A 15,219-nucleotide genomic window follows, 5' to 3' on the forward strand; every position below is an offset into this window, starting at 1 on the left:
CCAAGTTGCCCAGGCGGGTCTTGAGCCCGCGGGCTCAGGCAATCCACTCACCTCAGCCTCACAAAGGCGTGGGATTACAGGGTGAGTCACCGAACCCGGTTAATAAAATAATTTTTAAAAAAGAATTATTCAAAGTAAAGACACTTTTCAGCAAACATTGTGCTGGTGCTCTCCAAAAGCAGCCTTATTTCATTGTAACTGTCAGGTATTCTGTGTTTTGATAGCCTTTCTTTATCTCCAGTTACTTTCTGTTACCACGTATCTATCCAACTGTGTAATAAGGAGACTTTTGTTTACAAGCAAAAGTCAGGATACAGAGATGACAAATGTAACAACGGTCTTCTCCAGAGTCTAAAAGAGGAAGACAATGAGGAAAGATGGACATGACAATTAAAAGATAGACTTAAACCCTTAAAAAAAGAGAAGAATAAGAATCAAAGGGAAATTATGAAACCCTATTGTGAACCAGACTGTTCTCTCAGATCATTTAAGTTAATTGCTGAGTCAGATACTTTTCTTTTATATCATTCTAAGCCCTTACATTCACAAATTCTTCCATGGATTTATAGTTCTGGATGCTAAATTCATTGACCAAAGTTGTTCTTACCACAGCAGAACAGTTATTAGAAGTAAACTTTGCTTCAGTTGTAAAAATAAATACAAATAAATACAAATAAAAAAATAAAGTGCTCACAGATATAAAAGGATAATAAGAAAATACTACAGAAACTTCTATGTACACATAATTGGCAACATAGATGGAGCACACCAATTTTTCAAGAACAACTAAAACAACTGAGACACAACCAGGATTAATGTGGATAATATGAATAATTCAATAATAATTGATAGTTGAAAAATACATTTTTAAAAATTCAGGTCTTGGGCCCAACAGCACACATTCTATAAAATATATTCCATTTAATAGAAAAAAAAAGAACATTTATCAAGTAATGTTATGAGGTCAACATTACCTTGATGCTAAGAAAACTTCAGACCAATATTCCTCAAAAGTGTGGGTGCAATAATTATAAAAATATATTAGTTAAACAAATCCAATAATAATCATGTACCACAACCAATAATTGTTTACCCTTGGGATTCAAAGCTGGGTCACTATTTGAAAACCAAGTAAAATAATTCACACTATAACAATATAAAGAAAAAAATCACATAATCATATTATCTGATGAAGAAAAAGTATTAAAGAAAATTCAACACACAATCATGATGAAAACTCTTTAAAAACTAAAATTAGAAAGTAATTTCCTCAATATGATAAGATATATCTGAAATAAACTATTGCTAACAAAACATTTAATATTTTCCCCCTATAATAGAGAATAATTTTAAAAAAGTACACTTTCACCTCTCCTATTCAGTGTCATCCTGGAAAACATATTCAGTACAATAAGGAAGGAAATAAGAAGATATATAGATTAGAAACAAATTAGAATGTCTATATTATCAGAATACATGGTTGCCTACACAGAAAATCCTAAGTAATCTATAGAAAAACTCCTACAACTAATAAGTCACTTTAACCTGCTCACAAAATATATTGTCTTCACACACAAAAAATTACTATTCCTTTACACTATCATCAAAATATTGGGAATCAATATTTTATTAAAACAACAGGGTCATTTCCATAGCTTCAATAAATAAAATAGAGGTAAATCTAGCAAAATTTGCATAGGATTCGTATTATTTTATGTACCAAAAAATGCTGATAAAGATTATAGAAAACCTAAACAATTGAGAGACGTGCAATATTTATGGATAGGATTTCTCAATATAGTAAAAATGTCCATTCCTCTCCAACGAATATGTAATCTTAATGCAATATCAACAAAACCAAAATCTCAGCAGGAATTTTTTTGCCAGTATAGAAAAGTTGATTCTAAATTGATATGGAAATGCAAAGATGCTAACAAAAACAATTTTGAAAAAGAATAAAGTTGGAGCAATTATAGTAACCAACCTTAAGACTTACTATATATACAATGACCGCTTGTACACCTAATCCTAACTTGTACCCCACATCTTTAAAATTAAATTTTAAAAAAAGACCTGCTTTAAAGCTATAAAGACTATAAAGCTATAGTAATCATGGTACTATAATATTGGTAAAGGGTTACATACATAGGTCAATGGAATAGATCATGGAATCAAAAAATATACTACACAGTACAACCATCTTATTTTTCACAAAGATGTAAAAGAAATTTAATGAGAAAAAAAGATAATCTTTTGAAAGATGTGTTGGAAAATAGGGTCATCCTCATGCAAAACGATCAACCTAGACCTAATATTACCATGTTATAAAAAAAAAAACACCAAAAACTCATAGATCTAAATGCAAAACATAAGCTATAAAATATTTAGCATAAAAAATAGACAAAAATCTCATATGGGCGGGCTTAGGCAGAACCAAAAGTATCATCCATTAAACAAAAAATATAATAAATTTGATTTTATCAAGATTAAAAACTTTTGTTCTGCAAAAAATACTTTTAAGAGAACAAAACAACAGGCCATAGACTAAGACAAAATTTATAAATCACAAATCTAGAAGAAAAGATTTATACCTCCAACTTCAAATAATTCTCAAGAACTCAGCAATAAGAAAACAACCAACTCCATTTAAAAGCGTGTGCCAATGATTTGAACAGACATACCAACAAAAAAAGATCTACAGGTATATGAGATGTTCAACATTGTTACCCAGCAGGGAAATGCAAAATAAAACCACATTTAGATATCACTAACACACCTAGTAGTGCTGTAAGAATCAGTACACACACAGTGCCATGTGCCGCCAAGAATACAGACAATAGAAAGAGCAACTGGAACTCTCATTTTTTTACTACTGTATATGCAAAATGATGAAGCCAGTATAGAAAATATTTTTGGCATTTTCTTATAAAGTTTAACAAATACTAGCTGAGGACCCCAAAAATTTACCCTAGGTATTTACCCTAGAAAAGTATAAACATATGTTCACGTAAAAATACTTTAAATTTTTATAGAAATTATATTCAGAATAACCCAAAACTTGAAATAATCTATATTTCAATGGATGAATGAATAACAAACTAGTTTGTTCGACATCAGTTTCCTATTGCTACCATAACAAATCACTACAAATTGAGTGGCTTAAAACGATAAAAATGTATTATCTGACAGGTCTGAAGGTCAGAAGTCAAGCATGAGTCTTTTTTTTTTCTTTTTTTTCTTTTTGAGTTGGAGTCTCACTTCGTCGCCCAGACTGGAGTGCAGTGGCCGCTCCCGGCCACCGCAGCCTCGCCTGCTGGGCTCCGGCAATCCTTCTGCCTCAGCCTTCCCAGTAGCTGGAATTACAGGCATGTACTACTATGCCCGGCTGATTTTTTTATTTATTTATTGTAGAAATGAGGTCTCGCTGCCCAAGCAGGTCTCGAACCCGCGGGCTCAGGCAATCCACTCACCTCAGCCTCCCAAAGGCGCGGGATTACAGGCTGAGCCACCGTGCTTGGCTCAAACATGAGTCTTAAAAGATCAAAACCAATGCATTTTCAGAGCTGCCTTCTTTCTGAAGGCTCTAGGATAAAACTCATGTTTTTGCCTTTCCGCTTCTAGAGGCCTCCTATGTTCCTTGGCCCTCAGCCCCTCCTCCATCTTCAAAGCACATCACTCCAGCCTCAGCTTCTGTTGTCACAGCTCCTTTTTCTGACTTTGAACCTCCTGCCTTTGTCTTACAAGGACTCATGTAATTACATTGGACCCATCTGGATAATCTGGAAAATCTCCCCGTTGCAAAATCCTTAATTTAATCCCATCTTAATTTAATCTCATTTTGTCTGGTAACATTTTCTCAGGTTTTTAGGATTAAGATGAGGTTATCTCTAGGGCAACTCTTCTTTCTACCACACATCTGTACAACAGAATACTATTGAGCAACACACTACTGGTCTGAGCAACAACTTGGATGAGTCTTGAAGGCATTATGCAGCATGAAAGAAGCCAGGCTCAAATACAGTCATACTGCATGGTTCCATTTATATGACTTTTTCATAAAGACAAATCTGTAGCCGCAGAGAAAACATCAGGGATTGTCAGGGTTTAGTAGCAGCAGTAGGTAAGAGTACAAAGGGTTTGAAGAAGTTTGTTGAGATGATAGAAATATTCTATATTCTAATTCTGGAGGCAGTTACATGAATGAATACCTGTGCTAAATCTCATCTAACTCTATTTCAAAAAACATTTTCAAGTTAATTTTTCTCTGCGTTAAAAGAAAAACATATACCTGGTAGGAAATGAAGCCTGATCACTCTGAGTTTTAGTCCTTCTTTTGTCTGTCTATCTATCTATCTATCTATCTATCTATCTATCTATCTATTTCTACCTACTTATTTGTTCATCCTATCTCTGTCTGTCTGTCTATCTATCTATTTAATCTACCTATCTACCTACCTATCATATATAATTCTATTTATTACATCTATCTACCAACTATCTATCTATCCATCTAGAAGAGGATGATTATAGTGCAAAAACCTGGAGATTCCTACACTCACCTGTTGGAACATTTTGTAGAGAGCTTCCATGACTCACCCACCTCTCGTAACCCCAAATACATGCCAGTAAGGACACAGAATATACCTCATTCTAGATGACTGGAGTCCCAGGCAGCCTGGAGAAGAACACTCCTGGATGCTAAATCTAGTCTTCCGCCTGGCACTGGTGACTGAAAAATCCCCCTGCAGCAGTGGTTTCTAACACTTTTTATTTAGTGCTTTTAAAAATACTTATATCTTTTGACTAGGCATATTGGCTCACACCTGTAGTCCCAGCACTTTGGGAGGCAGAGGCGAGAAGATTGCTCGAACCCAGGGATTTAAGAACAGCCTGAGTAATGTGACGAGATCTCGTCTCTACAATAAATAAATAAAAATTAGCCAGGCGTGATGTCACATGCCTGTAGTTCTAGCTTCTTGAGCCCAGTAGGTCAAGGCTGTGGTGGCCATGAATATGCCACTGCACTCCAGCCTGGGTGACAGAGTAAGATTCTGACTCAGAAAAAAAAGTATATCTTTGGCCTTGTATAGTATTTTTCACTGAGCTTCCTTTTCCTTTTAGAAGCCAGAGGTAGGGAAAGAAAAAGAAAGAAAGAAGGAAAGAAAGGAAGGAAGGAAGGAAGGAAGGAAGGAAGGAAGGAAGGAAGGAAGGAAGGAAGGAAGGAAGGAAGGAAGGAAGAGTTATGAGAGCTTCAGCATCTCAGCAAGAAGTCTCCTGAGACACCACCTTCTCCTGGAAAATTTTCTTCAAGAGTTTACGAGACAAACAAATATATACTGGATGGAGTTTTCAATGACCTTTAAACTGTTTGCATTTTAGGAAGATTCCAAGAAAAGTTTCTGTCTCTGGCAGATCCTTGGGATTCTAGGCTTACATTAAAAAATATAAACCAGATCACACGTCAGGCAAAGCACCCCAGAAGCAGCATCACCATGGAATCTGGGTGTCAAAGAGTCACTCCTCCTTAGTGCCTGTTGAGTTTCAGGAAATACATTCAATGCTTTCATACCCTGTAAGAGTCTTGGATTACTGTGTGTAAAATGGATTTATGTTGCCCTTGCAGGGTTGTTATAGATTTAGCACTGAGAAAAAGAACATGGTAGGTGCTCAATACATGGCAAAAATTATGATATGCGCAAGCCGTGATCAAAATCCAAGTCTTGCAGGCTCAAAATGACAAATTATTTTCATCTCACTGGGCAGGCACCTCTGGGGCCTTGTCAGGTGGCATCTTTTACCACCATTTGTCCCATGGCTACAGACACCAGAGACTGCTTTCCTAACCTTTGATAGGAACAGCCATCACCCCTCTGGGCCTTAGACCTTGGCCCCTCATCTATGAAGCGAGGGATCACTCACTGGAACTCCTCTTCTTTTCTATCCGCAAAGGCAAGGTGCTTTTTTTATTTTCAGAGCTTTGCTGTCATTCACTTTGTTGACAAGTAAGAAGGTGACAAAAATAGATGGTATTAGGAATCAGCCAAGAATGTGCTATCCTAAAATGCCCTTGTAGTCTATGATCAGGAATGTTGGTCTCTTGTGCCTAGCGCTTCTGGATAGAAAGTGACTGTAGTCACAGCACTTTGTCTTTATTCTGTGATCATAGCACTTTGGAAGGTCGAGGTGGGAGAATTCTTTAAGGATTTCAAAACAAGCCTGGGAAATGTAATGAGACCTAATCTTTACATTTTAAAAAAATTAGACAGGTCTGGTGGCGCACACTTACAGTCTTAGCTATTCAGGAGGTTGAGGCAGGAGGATCACTTGAGGTTACAGTGAGCTATGACTGCACCACTGCACTCCAGCCTGAGCAACAGAGTGAGGCCTTGTCTTAAGAAAAGAAAAGAAAAAGGAAAATGTAATTCAAATGAATTCTTGCAGTGTCCATTGTCTCCAGGTAACTTTTGTATTTTTAGTACTCTTTAGAGGAGATGACATTTCCTGCCTTGTACCTCTGAGCCACTCATAATTGGGTAGTTCCTGCTTAGTTTGTTTGTGTGTATATTTGTTTGTTTGTTTGTTTATTAGAAATGGGATCTTGCTATGTTGCTGAGGCTGTTCTCAAAATCCTTACCTCAAGCTGTCTTCCCCTTACTGAATTGGTATATATTGATGTTGCGAGAGAGAGAGAAAAAAACAGAGAGAGAGAGAGAGAGAGACAGAGAGGATAGAGAGAGAGAGAATTGGTAAAATATGAGCAATATTAGGTCTATCAGAACTAGAAGAAAGAAGGAATTATGTGTACAACAATAAGACAGTGAACTAACATTTAGTCAGATTAAATGGGTGAACAAAACTCTGGGTTAAGAAAATTCTCTGGTTTAGAGGACTTGCTTTTTTATTGTATGTTTTTCCCCTCTGGTTTTAAACATTGGATGACCATTTTTGAAACATATTTTAAAAATTAAAGAAAGTAAAAGTAGCAGGAAGATAATTGCTTATAATCCCTCACCCAAAGATAAGAATTCAACATTTTGAGCATTTCCTTCTGAGGTTTTACTAATCAAATCCCTTTGAATATTTGAGATCATATTGTGTCTATGCATGTGTGTATGTGTCTGCATGTATGGGTACTGTCCTGTGCCCTACTTTCCTCATTTAATATAAACCATTAATATTTCTCTTTAACGTGTAAAAAAAAAAAAAAAAAAAAAAAAAAACAAGAAAAGACCGAAGAACTTTTCCTAACTGGAGGAGACTAAGGAGATATAACAGTTTTATGCAATGCAGGATTCTGGACAAGATCTGGGAACAGAAAAAAAAAAAAAGATGTTTATGGAAAACAAGTAAATCTATTAAACTCTGAAGTTTAGGTAATAGTATTGTAGCAACATTCATTTCCTAGTTTTGTTCATTGTACTATGGTTATGTAAGATGTTAACATTAGGGAACACTGCTTGACAGGTATGTGGGAACTCTCTGTACTATCTTTGCAACTTTTCTCTAAGTCTAAAATTAGTTCAAAAAAAGTTTTCAAAATTCCTCATTATATAACATCATATTTATCATAGAAGCAATTTGTTTCTATTGTCGCATATGCTTCATTAAAAAGTGCTGCAACAATGTTGCAATAAATACCATTTTGAAGTAACTTTTCCACAATTTTGAGAACTTTCTTGAAATTAAGCACCAGAATGAAATTACTGGGTCAAAGGGTTTGGATATACTTAATTAATACATATTAATAAATGTCTTTCAAAAAAATGTTACCAGTTAGCATTCTGACCATTAATTTGTGTGCCTTTTGTAATTTTAAAAAAATTCTTACTAATCTGATAAGTGAAAATGAATTTGAGAATTTTTAGATTACATTTTTATATAATAATTCAAGACTGTACCTTTGATCCTAATGTTTAGAGGTTTTTAATTGATTTGAATAAAGTGTATATAAATACATAGTGACAATTCTTTCTCCAATTTTTTGTTTGGTTTGAAAATGTTTGAGAAAACACTTGAATTACATCAAAATGAATACCTCAATAAAAATGGGACTTTAAGTATTTCTTAAGCTACATTAGTATTAAGATTTGCACTAATTACTTAAAATATTAGTAATGATTAAAACTCTTAAAACTGCTTACATACTTTAGTATGAAAAGGATTCCCCTCACATTCCTTGCACTAGAAATAATGCAATTATATGCTCTAACAGAACCAATTTAAGTACTCAAATTAAGTGAGTGAATAAGTGATTCTTCAAATGCTGAAGTTCAAAGGATACAGGAAGCATGGATTGGAATTTAGCCCACATATCACACAGGCTATATGATCTTGGACAGATAAACCAAACTTTCCTAGTTTTAGTTTCTTTTTTCCTATTAAAAAAAAGACAATTATATGTGTTCTGCATTCTTCAGTGTTGTGACAATCTAATTATACGATATAATAGACCATAAATCTACCTATTCCTGTATTCATTCAACTATCAAGGAAAGACCTGAGTGACATGGAACATTAGGGCCCTGTAAACAGCTATTGACAATGGCCATTTAGATAGCCCTTGAGACTAGCTTAAAACTGTAGATACTGTACTTGAAAATATTTTGTTTTATTGTGTTCCATGACTATAAAGGTTAGTGGCCTAAAGATATTTTGGTTCCCTTTTTACCTCATTAAGAGAAGTTCTGGGAGAATTAACATTTGGGTCTTTTGGTAAGTAATTTACATATTCTTGAGAAATTAGCCAATTTCATCTGTTTTTAAATTTAGTGTCATAGCATTGTTTATCATATCTTTTTAAAGTCTGCATCATTTAGAGATTTAGAGTTAATTCCTTTTTTTTTTTTTTATTTTAGTTGGGGGTCTAATTCTTTCACTCAGACTGGAGTGTAGTGGTACAGTCACGGCTCACCACGGCTTTAACCTCTTGGGCTCAGGCAAATCTTCTGGCTCAGCTTCCTGAGTAGGTAGGTGGTATCTGGGACTATAGGTATGAGTCACCACACACGACTCTTTTTTTTTTTTTCTTGTACAGACAAGGTCTCGCTATGTTGCCCTGGCTAGTTTCAATCTCCTGGGCTCAAGCAATCCTCCTGTCTCAGTCTCTCAAAGCGTTGGGATTACAGGCATGAACCACTATGCCCAGCCTCTTCCTCATTTCTAATACTATTTATGTGCACTTTCTCTTTGTTTTTTTAAAATTTAATTATCACCAGAAGTGTCTTTATTTTTTTGTGCTTTTTTCAAAGAACTAATTTTGTTTTCATTGAATCCTCTTTTGATTATGCTTTCTAAAATATAATAATGTCACTATTTTCGTTGTCATCATTTCTTCTTTCCAATACTTTTTTGTTTTGTTTCATTATTTTGCCCCATATTTTAAGAAAGATCATTATTGCACTATTTTTATCATTTTAAAAAATATAATTATTTATAGCCATGCTTTTGTCTTTGATTACTTCTTTTGCTTCATTCTACTGTTTTATCATGTAGTATTTTCATTTTCACTTAGTTTTAAATAATTTCTAATTTTCATTATGATTATTTGAATCATGCATTGTTTAAAAGCATCTTTTTTAATTGATTTTTCCCCAACATCATTGCATCATAGTAAGGTAATACTGTTTATATAAATATTGTGTTTGAAATGTCTTTCAGACTGATTTATGGCTCACTATGAGTTTAACTTTCTTAAATGTTCTAGCTGTGCACAGAACTTGACTTATGCAGCTACTGGATGCGTGTTCTATACATATTCATCTGATCAGACTTATTATATGTGCTTAAATTTTCTACAGAAATTCTATTTTGGGGGGGTTAGAGTGATTCTTTTTAAAATTTTTAAAATTTTTTTAAAGATGAGGGTACAATTCAGGATTAGGTACATAAGTAGTCATTATACAGGTAACGTTTGGGCCTCCCTTTGGTCCCCACTTTGCTTGATTTGAGATCAGATACACTTATTGGTGTTATGTGTCCTCCCCCTTCTTCCCCTGCCCCCCGGGCAGTTTCCTACTGCTGCAAATACCTTTCTTATAGTGTTATGATAAATGTTCAAGGTCCACTTATGAGTGATAACATGTGGTTCACATTTCATTGTATCTGTGATAGATCACTGAGTATTATAGATTCTAAATCCATCCAAGTTGCTGTGAAGTCCATAATTTTGTCTTTCTTCATGGCTGTGTAATATCCATTGTGTATATGCACCACACTTTTTTATCCAGTCCATTTTTGATGGGCAGTATGGTTGGTTCTTTGTTTTTGCTATTGTGAATAATGCTGCAATAAACATGGACATGTAGATATCTTTTTTATAGAATGATTTGAGTTGTTCCAGGTATAGTCCCAGAAGGGAGATTGCTGGGTTGTATAGAAGGCCAGTTTTTAGATCTTTTAGGAATTGTCACACTGTTTTCCACAGAGCTTGTACTAGTTTACACTCCCACCAATAATACAGAAGTGTTCCCTTTTCCCTGCATCTTCTCCAGCATCTGTTGTTTTATGGGTCATTGATGATGGTCATCCTGAATGGAGTTAGGTGGTATCTCAGTGTGGTTTTAATTTGCATTTCTTTGATGATTAGTGAGGCTGAACATTTTTTCATATATCTGTTGGTTGCTCATATGTCAAAGGAGCCCAATAAGGGTATGAGAACAGGCATATAGATCAATGGAACAGGATACAGATTCTGGAAGCAACTCATCTTTGACAAAGCCTCCAACAACAACCACTAGGGAGAGGAGAATCTATTCAGTAAATGGTGCTGAGAAAACTGGCTGACCACATACAGAAGTTTAAAACAAGACCTCTACCTAGCACCATACACAAAGATAAACTCTAAATGGATCAAAGACCTAAATGTACAATCTCATACTATAAGAATCTGAGAAAACACAAAAGACATCCTTAGGGAAATTGGAATAGGCAACCAATTCCTGATCAAAACCCCAAATACCCATGCCATAAGAGATAACATAGACAAGTGGAACATCATGAAACTGAAAAACTTCTGCAAAGTCCAAGAAACCATCAAGACAGCCCACAGAATGGGAAAAAATACTTACCAACTGTATATCTGACAAAGGCCTAACATCCAGGATCTACAGGGAACTCAAACGTGCTAAAAGGATTAAAAAAAAAAACAAACAGCCTTATTAAAAAGTGGGCACAAAATATGAATAGACACTTCACAAAAGTCCTATTTTTCAGCTGGGCTCGGTGGCTCAGCCTGTAATCCTGCATTTTGGGAGGCTGAGGTGAGTGGATTGCCTGAGCCCGCGGGTTCGAGACCCACCTGGGCAACTTGGCGAGACCTCATCTCTACAATAAATCAAAAAATTAGCCCGGTGTGGTAGCGCGCGCCTGTAGTTCCAGCTACTTGGAAGGCTGAGGCGGAAGGATTGCTGGAGCCCAGCAGGTCGAGGCTGCAGTGGCCGGGAGTGACCACTGCATTCCAGTCTGGGCGACAGAGTGAGACTCCAACTCAAAAAAAAAAACAAGAAAAAAAAAGTCCTATTTTTCAACTAGTTGAATCTATCCATTACTGAGAGAAATGTATTAATATCTGAAACAATGATGGATTTGTTGATTTTATAATGTATTATCGGCTAAATATTTAAGAATATTTTTGAAGATTAAATGCAAAGAATTTCAAAAGTATATATTTATTAGTGACTGCCTTTATCTTTAATAGTTTTTTTCTTAAAGATGATTTTATTTTGTATTATTATAGTTATTCCAGTTATCTCATTTGACTGTGGTGCCTTTTTTTCCTATTGTTTAAATTTTAGCATTAATTTAGCCTCCTAATTTTTATATATCTCTGCAAAAGGATGTACAACTAGACTCTTTTAACCCAGTTTAACAGTCCTCATCTTAATGAGCATTTAGCCCATTTATGACATAATTACTGACATGTTTAGATTTGTTTCTACCATCTAATATTTCACTACATCTCATATTTCCAGTGTTTCTTATCCTCTTCTTTCTTGTATCCTTTTGGATATCTCCCAAGACTTACTCTGTGTGTGTGTGTGTGTGTGTGTGTGTGTGTGTGTGTGTGTGTTTCTATTAGTGGTTTTTCTGGTGATTATAATTAACATCTTAATTTAAAACAATGTAGTTTGAATTAATATCAACTTACTTTTACTAAAACAAAATCTTTGGTCCAATACAGCTCTGATTCTCCTAACCTCCTTTGTTCTTTTATTGTCATATAAGTTATATCTTAAATATAAAAATATATAAACACAGTTTTGTAATTATTGCTTTATGTATTAGTTTTGTAAATCAGTAATAAAAAAGTTTTAAATAAAAAAATGTAGTGTCTTTACATTTATCTTATAAAGTTATTTTTAACTATGTACTGTATTTATTTCTGTAGACTGGAGTTATAGTCTAGTACCTTTGTATTTTCAGCCCGAAGAATTCACCATTAATATTTCAAGTGAGAAGTTCTGCTCATGAAGTATTCTCTCAGTTTTTACTTATCTGCAAATGTCTTAATTTGTCTTTTGCTTTTGAATGATAGTCTCGTGGAATATACAATTCTTGATCAATTGCCTCATCCTTTCAGCACTCTAAAGGTCATTCCACTGCCTTTGAACTTGCATAATTTTGAATGGGAAGTCAGTTATTAATCTCATTGAGAGTCCCTTGTATACAATTAGTGACTTTTCTCTTGCTGCCTCCAAAAACCTCTCAGTTTTTGTCTTTTTATAGTTTGTGATGTGTCTAAGTGTAAATCTCTTTGAGTTTATCCTACCTGGAGTTCATTAAACTTCTTAAATATTTAGATTAATGTTTTTCACCAAATTGAGATGCCCATGGTCATTATTTCTTTAAACATTCTTCCCCTTTCTCTCTCTCTCTTTTTTATCTTCCCAATATGCATGTTGGTATACTTGATGTCATCCCACATGCTTCTGAGGATCTATTTGTCTTTTTACCTTCTTTTTTTGTTTACAATCCTTAAATAGAATCATCTCAGTTGATCTATTTTCAAGTTTACCAATTCTTTCTTCTGCCACTAAAATTTGCTGTTGAGTCCCTCCAGTAATTTTTAAATTTTAGATATTAGGTGTTTCAACTTCCAAGTTAATATTTGGTACTTATTTTGTGACTTTTCTTTCTTTATGTGTTGTCTAATTTTGTGAGATATCATTCTCATATTTTTCTTCTTCAAACCTGATCTTCTTTAGTTTTAAAAATCTATTTGTAATAGCTGATTTAAAGTCTTTTTCTAGTAAATCCAGTATCAGAGCTCTTGGACACACTCTTTTCTGTATATGAACCATATTTTCCCATGGCCTTGCATGTTTTATAGCTTTTTTTGGAAGTTTAGGATTTTAAATAATATATTGTAGCAAATTTAAACCTCCAACCTCCCAATGCTTTGTTGCTGTTATTTGTTGTTGTTGTTGTTGTTGATCTTTGTTTAGTGACATTCTTGGACTAATTTGCAATATTTTTATTTTTGTCAGTGTAACCATTGATGTCTCTGATTGGGCTAACTCACTGTTCAGCTAATGACTGGATAGTCATTTTCTTAAATGCTTAAAACCAGTAGACCTCTCAGCCTTTGTTGAGGGTTTCTATGTGTAAATGTGTGTGATTGGAGATTTTGATTTTTTGACAGGCAATTTACAACTCTGCATTAGCCTTTAATTTTTGCTTGTACAGATTTCCAATGTTAGTCACAAGTAAGCTACGTTGGAGATTTTCTAAGATCTCTATGGACAACTCATTCCCTGGTCTTTCTTTTAAAGTTGTTTTTGGCCAGCCTTTTTATTAGCCTCAGTACTATTACTATTTCATGCAACTGTGATGTTAAACAATTGCCACTTATTGTTTTCAACAAATGCCTCAGGAATAGCATTGTTTGCTAAAGCAAGCTCTGAATCAGGTGAAATTTAGGAAAATTCTGTAAATAAAAGAATTTTAGAGAGATACCAGACAAGTCAAATTATGACAATTCCCTATGGATGAGACTTTTGAAGAAGCTCCAGTGGATTCTACATAGCTGTTCTTTAAAACTATTATTGTCACAAGGCTATTGGTTTTTAGGATGTCATGTGTCTAAGAGAGGCAGGTGGGGATAAGTTAAAACATTATTTCCAAGATTTAGCCATTAAAAAAAAAAAGTTCTTAGGACTATTGTAAGACTTTGTTAATTTCCAGAGATTTGGAAAAGTTGATTTTCCCTTTTTTAAAAAACATTTTTTGCTAGCGTACTCATTGCTTTTATAGAGGAGTAGAATTTAAGGTCCTTTCTCTGCTATTCTGGAAGTGTATCCTGTTTCTTACAAGGCTAAATATAGTCTTACAATACATTCTAGCAATTGTTATTCCAGGCATTTACCCAAGTGATTTTAAAACTTATGTCCACATCAAACCTTAACAGATTGTTTTTAACAGCTTCATTCATAGTCACCAAAAACCGGAAACAACCAGGATGTCATTCTATAAATGAACAGATAAACAAACTTTGGTACAGTCATACAATAAAATAGTATTTATCAATAAAAACAAATGCTCCACTAGACCATCCAAAAATATGAATTAATCTTACATGCATGTTATTAAGTGGAAGAATTTAATCTGAAAAGTTTACATAATGTAAAATTCAATTTATATAATCATATGTAAAAGGAAAAACTATCAAGATTGTAAAAGGTCAGTATTATAGGGTTTTGGGTAGGGTGAAGGGTTGAAGAATTCAAGCAAGATGTTTTAGGTTGGTAAGATTATTCTGTATGATACTATAATGGTGGATATATTAAATTATGCATTGTCAAGACCCATAGAAATTTACCACACAAATAATGCTCAAATATAGGCAATTAAAAAAATATGTGGAAGGTTAGTTCAGCACTTTAGCTATAACTCAGAATGAAGACTGTCACAAAATAATAGAGTTGTATTTCAAATGTATGAAATAACCTAATTGAAGGGTGAGGGGAAGATGTTACCTTAATTAACTTTGGAAATGAGTGGTTACTGTAAGAAAAAAGGCAAAAGTAACTGTCCATAAGAACTATCCTCTGGTTGATAAAGTTGTTTCCCATGAGGGTAGAGGTTAATAATTCTAACACTGTTGAGTGCATATACAGAATTTGGATAATTAGTAAATTAATGGTGGATGGTAAGAGCCATGTTACTTACTGTTGGAGTATGGCTATGGAAAAGCAAAATGAAAAGGCTAGAATAATTCATGTG

This window comes from Carlito syrichta, unplaced genomic scaffold, assembly GCF_000164805.1.
Source record: "Carlito syrichta isolate Samal-C Ts95f unplaced genomic scaffold, Tarsius_syrichta-2.0.1 Scaffold306252, whole genome shotgun sequence".
In the NCBI taxonomy this organism is placed as follows: domain Eukaryota; kingdom Metazoa; phylum Chordata; class Mammalia; order Primates; family Tarsiidae; genus Carlito; species Carlito syrichta.